Here is a 14,128-nt window from a genome sequence, read left to right on the forward strand (position 1 = left end):
GGGGGGGTGGGTGGGTCTGCTTTGTGGCTTCTGGGAGGTGGGTGAGAGGCGATGAGCGGCAGGGTGTTAGCGGCGCCATTACCGAATTGCTGCAGCGTGGCCGACAAGGCTTAGCGGGCCCGTTTCGAGCCTGGCCGGGCCAGGGGTGGCCTGGCATGCCCTGCTGCCGCGTCCGGACGGCTACCGTGACGGTGCCGGAGGCTCTGGCCTCCCGCACGACGGTGGTGGAGGTGGTTCCCTCCCGTTCGGCTACGATGTTGCTTCTCCCTCCACGAGGCGCTTCTTTCCGGTCCTCTTGGCCTTGTGTTGGTGTTCGCATTGAGGTAACTGTTGGAAATATACCCTAGAGGCAATAATAAATTAGTTATTATTATATTTCCTTGTTCATGATAATCGTTTATTATCCATGCTAGAATTGTATTGATAGGAAACTCAGATACATGTGTGGATACATAGACAACACCATGTCCCTAGTAAGCCTCTAGTTGACAAGCTCGTTGATCAATAGATGGTTACGGTTTCCTGACCATGGACATTGGATGTCATTGATAACGGGATCACATCATTAGAAGAATGATGTGATGGACAAGACCCAATCCTAAGCATAGCACAAGATCGTGTAGTTCGCATGCTAAAGCTTTTCTAATGTCAAGTATCATTTCCTTAGACCATGAGATTGTGCAACTCCCGGATACCGTAGAAATACTTTGGGTGTGCCAAACATCACAACGTAACTGGGTGGCTATAAAGGTGCACTACGGGTATCTCTGAAAGTGTCTGTTGGGTTGGCACGAATCGAGATTGGGATTTGTCACTCCGTGTGACGGAGAGGTATCTCTGGGCCCACTCGGTAGGACATCATCATAATGTGCACAATGTGATCAAGGAGTTGATCATGGGATGATGTGTTACGGAACGAGTAAAGAGATTGCTGGTAACGAGATTGAACAAGTTATCGGGATACCGACGATCGAATCTCGGGCAAGTATCGTACCGCTAGACAAAGTGAATTGTATACGGGATTGATTAAGTCCTTGACATCGTGGAACATGTGGGAGCCAACATGGGTATCCAGATCCCGCTGTTGGTTATTGACCGGAGAGGTGTCTCGGTCATGTCTGCATGTTTCCCGAACCCGTAGGGTTACACACTTAAGGTTCGATGACGCTAGGGTTATAGGGAATAGATATACGTGGTTACCGAATGTTGTTCGGAGTCCCAGATGAGATCCCGGACGTCACGAGGAGTTCCGGAATGGTCCGGAGGTAAAGATTTATATATGGGAAGTCTTGTTTTGGTCACCGGAAAGGTTTCGGGGTTTATCGGTAACGTACCGGGACCACCGGGAGGGTCCCGGGGGTCCACCAAGTGGGGCCACAAGCCCCGGAGGGCTGCATGGGCCAAGTGTGGGAGGGGACCAGCCCCAGCTGGGCTGGTGCGCCCCCCCACAAGGTCCCAAGGCGCCTAAGGGGAGGAGGGGGGCAAACCCTAAGGGCAGATGGGCCTTAGGGCCCATGCCTGGTGCGCCTCCCTCTCCCCCTCCACCTGGCCGCCACCCAGATGGGACCTGGGGGCTGCTGCCACCCCTAGGGAGGGAGCCCTAGGTGGGGGCACAGCCCCTCCCCTGCCCCTATATATACTTGAGGTTTGGGCTGCCCAAGACACACGAGTTCCTCTCCTTCTTGGCGCAGCCCTACCCCTCTCCCTCCTCGTCTCTTGCGGTGCTTGGCGAAACCCTGCTGGAGTACCACGCTCCTCCACCACCACCACACCGTTGTGCTGCTGCTGGATGGAGTCTTCCTCAACCTCTCCCTCTCTCCTTGCTGGATCAAGGCATGGAAGACGTCACCGGGCTGTACGTGTGTTGAACACGGAGGTGCCGTCCGTTCAGCACTAGGATCTCCCGTGATTTGGATCACGATGAGTACGACTCCTTCAACCCGTTCTCTTGAACGCTTCCGCTTAGCGATCTACAAGGGTATGTAGATGCACTCTCCTTCCCCTCGTTGATGGTTTCTTCATAGATAGATCTTGGTGATGCATAGAAAATTGAATTTCTGCTATGTTCCCCAACAGTGGCATCATGAGCTAGGTTTATTGCATAGATTCTATGCACGAGTAGAACACAAAGTAGTTGTGGGCGTTGATTTTGTTCAATATGATTACCGTTACTAGTCCAATCTTGTTTCGACGGTATTGTGGGATGAAGCGGCCTGGACCGACCTTACACGTACTCTTACGTGAGACAGGTTCCACCGATTAACATGCACTAGTTGCATAAGGTGGCTAGTGGGTGCCAGTCTCTCCCACTTTAGTCGGAACGGATTCGATGAAAAGGGTCCTTATGAAGGGTAAATAGCAATTGGCATATCATGTTGTGGTTTTGCGTAGGTAAGAAACGTTCTTGCTAGAAACCCATAGCAGCCACGTAAAACATGCAAACAACAATTAGAGGACGTCTAACTTGTTTTTGCAGGGTATGCTATGTGATGTGATATGGCCAAGAAGAATGTGATGAATGATATGTGATGTATGAGATTGATCATGTTCTTGTAATAGGAATCACGACTTGCATGTCGATGAGTATGACAACCGGCGAGAGCCATAGGAGTTGTCTTTATTTATTGTATGACCTGCGTGTCATTGAACAACGCCATGTAATTACTTTACTTTATTGCTAACCGGTAGCCATAGTAGTAGAAATAATAAGTTGGCGAGACAACTTCATGGAGACACAATGATGGAGATCATGATGATGGAGATCATAGTGCCATGCCGGTGACGATGATGATCAAGGAGCCCCGAAGATGGAGATCAAAAGGAGCAATATGATATTGGCCATATCATGTCACTATTTGATTGCATGTGATGTTTATCATGTTTTTGCATCTTATTTGCTTAGAACGACGGTAGTAAATAAGATGATCCCTCATTAAAATTTCAAGAAAGTGTTCCCCCTAACTGTGCACCGTTGCGAAGGTTCGTTGTTTCGAAGCACCACGTGATGATCGGGTGTGATAGATTCTAACATTCGAATACAACGTGTGTTGACGAGCCTAGCATGTACAGACATGGCCTCGGGACACATGCGAAACACTTAGGTTGACTTGACGAGCCTAGCATGTACATACATGGCCTCGGAACACGGAGGACCGAAAGGTCGAGCATGAGTCGTATGGTAGATACAATCAACATGAAGATGTTCACCGATGATGACTAGTCCGTCTCACGTGATGATCGGACACGGCCTAGTTGACTCGGATCATGTAATCACTTAGATGACTAGAGGGATGTCTATCTGAGTGGGAGTTCATAAGATGAACTTAATTATCCTGAACATAGTCAAAAGGTCTTCGCAAATTATGTCGTAGCTCGCGCTTCAGTTCTACTGTTTAGATATGTTCCTAGAGAAAAAAAATAGTTGAAAGTTGATAGTAGCATTTATGCAGACAGTAGAAGGCTTATGTCCTTAATGCACCGCTCAGTGTGCTGAACCTCGAACATCGTCTGTGGATGTTGCGAACATCTGACATACACGTTTTGATGACTACATGATAGTTCAGTGTGTAATGCTAAATGGTTTAGAATTGAGGCACCAAAGACGTTTTTGAAACATCACAGAACATATGAGATGTTCCAAGGACTGAAATTGGGATTTCAGGCTCATGCCCACGTCAAGAGGTATAAGACCTCCGACAATTTTCTTAGCCTGCATAATAAGGGAGAAAAGCTCAATCTTGAGCTTGTGCTCAGATTGTCTGAGTACAACAATCGCTTGAATCGAGTGGGAGTTGATCTTCCAGATGAAATAGTGATGGTTCTCCAAAGTCACTACCACCAAGCTACTAGAGCTTCGTGATGAACTATAACATATCAGGGATAGATATGATCCTTGAGCTATTCGCGACACCGCGAAAAGTAGAAATCAAAAGGGAGCATCAATCGTTGATGGTTAGTAAAACCACTAGTTTCAAGAAGGGCAAGGGCAAGAAAGGGATACTTCATGGAACAACAAATCAGTTGCTGTTCTAGTGAAGAAACCCAAAGTTGAACCCAAACCCGAGACTAAGTGCTTCTGTAATAAGGGGAACAGTCACTTAAGCAGAACCACCCTAGATACTTGGTAGATGAGAAGGCTGGCAAGGTCGATAGAAGTATATTGGATATACATTGTGTTAATGTGTACTTTACTAGTACTCCTAGTAGCACCATGGTATTAGATACCGGTTTGGTTGCTAAGTGTTAGTAAACTCGAAATAAAAGGCTGCGGAGTAAACGGAGACTAGCTAAAGGTGAGCTGGTGATATGTGTTGGAAGTTTTTCCCAAGCTTGATGTGATCAAGCATCGCACGCTCCCTCTACCATCGAGATTGGTGTTTGCGTTGAGCATAGACGTGATTGGATTATGTCTATCGCAATACGGTTATTCATTTAAGGAGAATAATGGTTACTCTGTTTATTTGAATAATACCTTCAATGGTCTTGCACCTAAAATGAATGGTTTATTGAATCTCGATCGTAGTGATACACATGTTCATGCCAAAAGATATAAGATAGTAATGATAGTACCACACAAATATGGCACTGCAATTTGAGTCATATCGGTATAAAACGCATGAAGAAGCTCCATGTTGATGGATCTTTGGGCTCACTCGTTTTGAAAAGTTTGAGACATGCGAACCATGTCTATTGGTGTATATGCATGAAGAAACTCCATGCAAGTGGTCCGTTTGGACTCACTTGATTTTGAATCACCCGAGACATGCAAATCATACCACATGGGCAAGACGACTGAAAGCCTTGTTTTCAGTAAAATGGAACTAGAAAGCAACTTATTGGAAGTAATACATTTTGATGTGTGCAGTCCAATGAGTGCTGAGGCGTGTAGTGGATATCGTTATGTTCTTACTTCACAAATGATTTGAGTAGATGTTGAGTATATTTACTTGATGAATCACGAGTCTGAATTATTGAAAGGTTCAAGTAATTTCAAGGTGAAGTTGAAAGATCGTCGTGACAAAAGGATAAAATATCTATGATATGATCATAGACATGAATATCTGAATTACGAGTTTGGCACAGAATTAAGATATTATGGAAATTGTTTCATAACTAATACAGTCTGGAACACCATAGTGTGATGGTGTGTCCGAACATCATAACTGCACCCTATTGGATATGATGCATACCATGATGTCTCTTATCGAATTACCACGATAGTTTATGGGTTAGGCATTAGAGACAACCACATTCACTTTAAATAGGGCACCACGTAATTCCGATGAGATGACACCATATGAACTATGGTTTAGAGAAACCTAAGCTGTCATTTCTTAAAAGTTTGTGGCTTCGACGCTTATGTGAAAAAGTTTCAGGCTGATAAGCTCGAACCCAAAGCGGATAAATGCATCTTCATAGGACACCCAAAACAGTTGGGTATACCTCCTGTCTCAGATCCGAAAGCAATAAGGGATTGTTTCTAGAATCGGGTCCTTTCTCGAGGAAAAGTTTCTCTCAAAGGAATTGAGTGGGAGGATGGTGGAGACTTGATGAGGTTATTGAGCCGTCACTTCAACTAGTGTATAGCAGGGCACAAAGAGTTGTTCCTGTGGCTCCTACACCAATTGAAGTGGAAGCTTATGATATTGATCATGAGACTTCGGATCAAGTCACTCCCAAACCTCGTAGGATGACAAGGATGCGTACTACTTCAGAGTGGTAAGTAATCCTGTCTTGGAAGTCATGTTGCTAGACAACAATGAACCTACGAGCTATGGAGAAGCGATGGTGGGCCCGGATTCCGATAAATGGCTCGAGGCCATAAAATCCGAGAGAGGATCCATGTATGAAAACAAAGTGTAGACTTTGGCAGAACGGCTCGTTGGTCATACGGCTGTTGAGTACAGATGGATTTTTAAAAGGAAGACGGACAATGATGGTAAATGTCACCATTAAGAAAGCTCGACTTATCGTTAAGATGTTTTCCGACAAGTTCAAGGAGTTGACTACGATGAGACTTTCTCACTCGTAGCGATGCTAAGAGTCTGTTGGAATTATATTAGCATTATTTATGAAATCTTGCAAATAGGATGTCAAACATTGTTTCCTCGACGATTTTCTTGAGGAAAGGTTGTATGTGATACAACCGGAAGGTTTTGTCAATCCTGAAAGATGCTCCAGCAATCCTTCTAAGGACTGGAGTAAGCATCTCGGAGTTGGAATGTACGCTTTGATGAGATGATCAAAGATTTTGGGTTTATACAAAGTTTATGAGAAACTTGTATTTCCAAAGAAGTGAGTGGGAGCACTATAGAATTTCTGATGAGTATATGTTGTTGACATATTGTGGATCAGAAATGATGTAGAATTTCTGGAAAGCATATAGGGTTATTTGAAAAGTGTTTTTCAATAGAAAACCTGGATTAGGCTACTTGAACATTGAGCATCAAGATCTATGAGGATAGGTCAAAAACGCTAAATGGTACTTTCAAATGAGCACATACCTTGACATGATCTTGAAGGTGTTCAAGATGGATCAGTCAAGGAAGGAGTTCTTGCCTGAGTTGTAAGGTATGAAGTTAAGACTTAAAGCTCGACCACGGCAGAAGAAAGAGAAAGGACGAATGTCGTCCCCTATGCTTTTGTCATAGGCTCTATACGGTATGCCATGCTGAGTACCGCACCTGATGTGTGCCTTGCCACATGTCTGGCAAGAGGGTACAAAGGTGATCCAGGAGTGGATCACTAGATAGCGGTCAAAATTATCCTTGGAGTAATAAGGACATGTTTCTCGATTATGGAGGTGATAAAGAGTTCGACGTAAAGGGTTACATCGATGCAAGCTTTAACACCTATCCGAATGACTCTGAGTAGCAAACCGGATACGTATAGTGGAGCAACCATTTGGAATAGCTCCAAGTGGAGCGTGGAAGCAGCATTTATAATATGACCTAGAGATTTGCAAAGTACATACGAATCTGATTGTTGCAGACCCATTGACTAAAATCTCTCTCACAAGCAAAACATGATCAAACCCCAGAACTCATTGAGTCTTAATCACATGATGATGTGAACTAGTTTAGTGACACTAGAAACTCTTTGGATGTTGGTCACATGACGATGTGACCTGTGAGTGTTAATCACATGGCGATGTGAACTAGATTATTGACTCTAGTGCAAGTGGGAGACTGTTGGAAATATGCCCTAGAGGCAATAATAAATTAGTTATTATTATATTTCCTTGTTCATGATAATCGTTTATTATCCATGCTAGAATTGTATTGATAGGAAACTCAGATACATGTGTGGATACATAGACAACACCATGTCCCTAGTAAGCCTCTAGTTGACTAGCTCGTTGATCAATAGATGATTACGGTTTCCTGACCATGGACATTGGATGTCATTGATAACGGGATCACATCATTAGAAGAATTATGTGATGGACAAGACCCAATCCTAAGCATAGCACAAGATCGTGTAGTTCGCATGCTAAAGCTTTTCTAATGTCAAGTATCATTTCCTTAGACCATGAGATTGTGCAACTCCCGGATACCGTAGGAATACTTTGGGTGTGCCAAACGTCACAACGTAACTGGGTGGCTATAAAGGTGCACTACGGGTATCTCCGAAAGTGTCTGTTGGGTTGGCACGAATCGAGACTGGGATTTGTCACTCCGTGTGACGGAGAGGTATCTCTGGGCCCACTCAGTAGGACATCATCATAATGTGCACAATGTGATCAAGGAGTTGATCATGGGATGATGTGTTACAGAACGAGTAAAGAGACTTGCCGGTAACGAAATTGAACAAGGTATCGGGATACCGACGATCGAATCTCGGGCAAGTATCGTACCGCTAGACAAAGGGAATTGTATACGGGATTGATTAAGTCCTTGACATCGTGGTTCATCCGATGAGATCATCGTGGAACATGTGGGAGCCAACATGGGTATCCAGATCCCGCTATTGGTTATTGACCGGAGAGGTGTCTCGGTCATGTCTGCATGTTTCCCGAACCCGTAGGGTCTACACACTTAAGGTTCGATGACGCTAGGGTTATAGGGAATAGATATACGTGGTTACCGAATGTTGTTCGGAGTCCTGGATGAGATCCCGGACGTCACGAGGAGTTCCGGAATGGTCCGGAGGTAAAGATTTATATATGGGAAGTCCTGTTTTGGTCGCCGGAAAGTTTTCGGGGTTTATCGGTAACGTACCGGGACCACCGGGAGGGTCCCGGGGGTCCACCAAGTGCGGCCACAAGCCCCGGAGGGCTGCATGGACCAAGTGTGGGAGGGGACCAGCCCCAGGTGGGCTCATGCGCCCCCCCACAAGGGCCCAAGGCGCCTAAGGGGAGGAGGGGGGGCAAACCCTAAGGGCAGATGGGCCTTAGGGCCCATGCCTGGTGCGCCTCCCTCTCCCCCTCCACCTGGCCGCCACCCAGATGGGATCTGGGGGCTGCCGCCACCCCTAGGGAGGGAACCCTAGGTGGGGGCGCAGCCCCTCCCCTCCCCCTATATATACTTGAGGTTTGGGCTGCCCAAGACACACGAGTTCCTCTCCTTCTTGGCGCAGCCCTACCCCTCTCCCTCCTCGTCTCTTGCGGTGCTTGGCGAAGCCCTGCTAGAGTACCACACTCCTCCACCACCACCACGCCGTTGTGCTGCTGCTGGATGGAGTCTTCCTCAACCTCTCCCTCTCTCCTTGCTGGATCAAGGCATAGGAGACGTCATCGGGCTGTACGTGTGTTGAACGCGGAGGTGCCGTCCGTTCGGCACTAGGATCTCCGGTGATTTGCATCACGACGAGTACGACTCCTTCAACCCGTTCTCTTGAACGCTTCCGCTTAGCGATCTACAAGGGTATGTAGATGCACTCTCCTTCCCCTCGTTGCTGGTTTCTCCATAGATAGATCTTGGTGATGCGTAGAAAATTTTTAATTTCTGCTACGGTTCCCAACAGTAACGTGGGTGGTGGCGCAACCGCGATGGCGCATGGTGGTGGGCGACGGTCTGGCTGGTCGGCTCCAATCCGGTTGGGCGGTGGGGTTGGAGTGCGGGAGAAATCCTTGCCGGTTCTTCGGCTCTGGTGCAGTGACACCTGCGGGTGCCACCAATCCTTCCTAGAGGGTGTCGGTGATATCCATCCCCCACCTCCCTCCGCGTGTCGGGGGAAACTCTAGGACATGTCCGGGCAGCAGCGTCGTTGGCGTCGCATTCCTTCTTGGTGGTGCTGCTTGGTACGCGGCGGTTCGGAGCCTCGTGCTGTGGTGGTTTGTTTCTGTAGGGTGTAGCGGTAGCGGGTCATCTGCGCTTTGTCGAGCTGCCGTTGTTGGCATTTGTTTTTTTCTTTTAGACTTGATGTGCTGTTCGCCCCAGCGATCCTTGTATCGGTGTTGGTTGCTTTGGAATACAAAGCGGGGAAAACCCTTTTTCGATAATTGAAGGGTATATGATTCACTACGTGTTCAACTGTTTGAACAACTAGATTAAAATTTTACGTCGTGTCTTTCCTCAAACTTCCAACACCTTCTGACACATGCTCATACATTCCTCTCGCCACCACCGCTGCCACCCTCCCTTTTCCCTCCAAGTCGAAATTGTCCTGCATTGAGGGCTCCCCGCTCGTCCTACCATGGCCGCAACTCCTTCCGATCTTCATCCCCCTCCCCACTCCCACTCACATGTAACTTTTCTTTTAATGTTTCACACGTAATTGTAACCATCATTGTCACCGCCCATCCCACTGTGGCCTGCAACTTCATGAGGTTGAAGAAGTTTATTTGACTATGATGAAAAACCAAGGTCCACCAACCATGCTCTATAAAAGAAGTAAAATAAACGACAACTCATATGGACCCAAAATTACTTTTCTCTTACACAGTCATTGTCATTATCACAAACCTGCAAATTGCTTAGCCGACATTCGTCAACAATTCCTATTTTTTTAAGGCGGCCCCTAAGGATCCCGATTCATTAAAAAGAGAGTGTTGTTTGCTTAATTAACGAAAAACCAGACTAAAACCATGACAACAGCCCACTAAAGACAGCACCGCCGGACCTGGCCACCCACATGAAGATACAAAGACGCCGCAAAGAAGAAACACAAAGTTGAGGACGTCATTGTGCGACAACGTCATCACTCCTCGGTCATCTTCATCGCTCGAATACATATTTAAAAAAATGAAGGTCATAAATATGATTATATCTGGTTTTTTGTAGTGTGTAACCGATACCCGGTCGTCATGAGTAGTCTTCAAGGGCTGCGTGAAAAGTTGGACGATCTCTTCTTTTGGATTGAAAAAAGAAAAGAAAATCATCCAACGATTCTCATGTGATGTCACGGATGAGGACTAGTAAGGTAATCAACCCATTAGTTAATTTATTAATCACTATCGGAGCAGATGAATGCAGAATTGGTGCTTGATAGGACCATGAAACCAATCTTATCACGTAAAACAAGATTTATTTCCCCCTCGGTTTAATGTCACAAAAAGCTCTTGATCATCGCTCGTTAATCTTCCTTGTGCGGGGCAGTTGCGACATGTAAATCATGATGGTTATCAAAGACCAGGGTTTGTTATTAGTAGTGTCATAGGGCCATACCCATACATGCGTAGGGGCGGTTGGTTAATGGTCACTTTGGTTCGGTTAGGCCAGCCACCAGGCAATCAGGCGCCAGCAGAAAGAGACTCCCCGGTCGATCATGTAGCCGGCTAGCGGCAGTTGGCCGGACGCCGGACGCCGCCATGCAGGCAGCCTTAAGGAGGAAGATCGTCCGAGCTGGCGCTCCCGTGGTGCACTGGCAAAGGGGATAAGGACCGGCCCGGAGGAGCGTCGCCGTCGCCGGCGTGACCCGACGGCGACACGTTCGTTTGCCACTTTGCCTTGACCCGTGCGTCGACCGCTGCGTGAGTTAGCTCGCGTGTCGCTGCCCCGTTCGCGCGCGCTTTCGTTGCGTGGGTGGACCGACCAACGCCCTTGTACGTGCATGGACGAGGTCTCGCTCGCCAAAGCTGGATGGGATTCGAGGAAAAACGAGTGATAGTTCGCGCTCAGCTCTGGCCCGTGGTACACGGTTCAGTGCGATAACTTTTTCTGGAAGCTAGTATAAGTATCTCTCTGTTTTTTACTGGAGGGTGTCACGTTCATACGCGGGGTGATTCGTGACGGAGTCGGTCAACAACACAAGCGTGTAACGGAGAGGTCTCGCGTGTCACTGTCGTTGCGTCGATTTCGTGAATTTTGTGTGCTGGAAGAACAATCGACTAAACCGGGGGAAACCCCTTCCATTAAAAAGAAAGAGAGAAAAACAATTGAATAAGAAGAATTCAGGGCAACCGTACGCCTCAACGACGTACAGTATAATAATAATTATTTTTTGAGAAAATTCCAATACATGGCAGTAGAAAAAACAACAGGGATAATAAAAATTACAACCATATCCATGGACCCCCTAACGACGACTACAAGCACTGCAGCGAGCCGAATGCGCGTCGTCGTCATCGCCCCTCCTTCATTGGAGCCGGACGAACCTTATTGTAGTAGACAATCAGGAAGTCATCATGCTAAGGCCCATAGGACCATCATACCAGAGCAACAACAATCGCCGATTAAGAAAGCCATAGATCAGAAGGGTCAAACATATATCCCGCAAAAAAAAGAATGGTCAAACCTATAAACACTCAAAGGAAGACCTTATCGAAATAGATCCACGGAAGACCAGCACTGACCGAATCCCATAAGATCCAACGAAGACACCTCCACACACCCTTCGACGATGTTAGATGCATCATTGAACGGGGATAAACTGTGGAAGAGATTATTCCTACTAAGGGACATCGCCGCCGTCACGCAGCCCCAACCAAGACACTAAATCTAACAAGAACGAAAATCGGGCCCCTTCCATCAGTAGGGGCCCGAGATCATCTGCACCTCCATGCCCTAGAGGCTATCGAAGATGGGGCGGACCGGCGGCGGCCGACGGAAGGAGAAGGGGTTTTTCTTGTGGAGGAGAAAAAAGACCAAAGATCTTAACTTACACCAAAGTGTGCAAGTTAAAAGGGACAAAATAAATCTACAGTAGTGTAGCAAACTGTACGCTGGAATTCCAATGAGTGCATGCATGTCAACAGTTGTTATGATCTGGCGTGTCATTTCCCTCCTATTTTTCCCCATCAACCCCGATCGTCATTGGGAATTGCTGGCTGGCCACTGGCCGTCAGGTAGGTACATGCATACATTCCTTCTCGAAGCACGCGAGAATGGGAAAATGGGGCTGATTATAATAAGGCCCCGTTGCTTGCGCGCCACTGGATAATGGCGGCGCGGCGGCGCTAGCTAGCCTTGCGATGCTTGGCTGGCTCTCGGCGGCCACCCGCTCGTGCTGGCAGCTCACACCCAGCTGCCCGGCTACGTACGTTATCTCGATCGCCACCCACGTCTACATACCAATGAACGAACGTGAGAATTTCCGTGGGTTTTGGGAGTGGAAATGGCCCTCGGGACGATTTACCTGGTTCACCCACGTACGCTTCACCGGCGGGCAAAAATCCAGGACGACTTCTCCTCATCTCCAGGTGCCACGCTTCCACATGTAGTACTACGTAGGAAACAAGCGGAAGGTGCGTCCAGCTCGACTGAAAAAGAGGCAGGGTTTGCGACGAAAATTCGTCGGGTTAGCTTGACCTAATCCTTTCTTACGTACCCGGTCTATTTTGCTGCACTGCACACCCGGTCGGGTCTATTCTGCTGCACTGCACACCCGGTCTAATACGGATTGGTATGCTTTGAACCTGTCAAGAAACGTTGACGTACTACCTGCTCTATTCGGGGAATTAAGCGTGTACATTGCCCGCGTTAATGCCCCACAGCTACATCAAACTAATCACGATTACCCGAACAAATAGTTAGCTTTAATTGTGTCCCACTTCTTTTGATTGAACCCGCTAGAGATCGGTCTGGATTTTAGCCTTCAGGGTCAATTTTAGCAAACAACGACGTGTCCTATTCTTGGCTACAAATATATTGTACTTCCTTCGTTTCAAATTACTCGTCACAGAAATGGATTTATCTAAAACTAAAATACATCTAGATACATCCATACCCGCGACAAGTAATTCGAAACGGAGGGAGTAGTATAATGGGCGTAGAAGCGCGCGCGCACACACTCATACAACGTCTACTGAAAAATAGAATGATAGAGTCGTGAAGTTTCAAAGTTGGTGAAGTCACCACGGAAATAATTAGGATGCAACTGATATTCCCAACCCAAAAATTATCTCGCTGAACTTATGAAAAATAATGAGCTTATATTAAAACCTACATCTACCATGACACAATATTTGAGGTTTGAATCCATATACACAGTTGATAAACAAAAAGTAAACATTCTTTATGAGCACTAACAAATTCAAACTAGGTTATGAATATGACGCATCATCGCTATTTTTTTTTGCGAGAAAACGTAATTCATCAACTGTTAAGGTAGTGCACATAGCACTAGAAGTAAACAAATACACCCAGGTCCGTAGATCACCTAGCGACGACTACAAACACTGGAGCGAGCCGAAAGCGCGCCGCCGTCATCCCCCCCTCCTATCGGAGTCGGGCAAACCTTGTTGTAGTAAGATAATCGGAAAGTCGTCATGTTAAGGCCAATACACCCTAGAACAATAAGCGCCGTCGATAAAGAGAAGCGTCGATCGGAAGGATCTAACATGTAGACATACGAACACAAACGAACGAAGACCGGATCCATGTGGATCCACCAAAGACAAACGCCGACAGAATCCAAGGAGATCCGCCGGAGATAAACCTCCACACGCCCTTCGATGATGCTAGAAACACCACTGGAATGGGGGCTAGGCGGGGAAGACTTTATTCCACCTAGAGAGCCGCCACTGCCTCGCATGTCTGAACAGGACACAAATCCTAACATAACTAAAAAAAACATTTAAAAACGGATCCCTTCCGCCAGCAAGGGCCGGGATCCACCTCATCTTTATGATCCTAAGACAATAGGAGACAAGGTAGGCCGACGGTGAGAGGCAAGGGAAACCCTAGCACACGTTGGGTGCAGGGTATGAACAACTGTCGTTTCTTCTTTTTTTGATGAGGGGTTTCCT

The sequence above is a fragment of the Triticum dicoccoides genome, chromosome 2A (genome assembly GCF_002162155.2).
Source record: "Triticum dicoccoides isolate Atlit2015 ecotype Zavitan chromosome 2A, WEW_v2.0, whole genome shotgun sequence".
Classification (NCBI taxonomy): Eukaryota; Viridiplantae; Streptophyta; class Magnoliopsida; order Poales; family Poaceae; genus Triticum; species Triticum dicoccoides.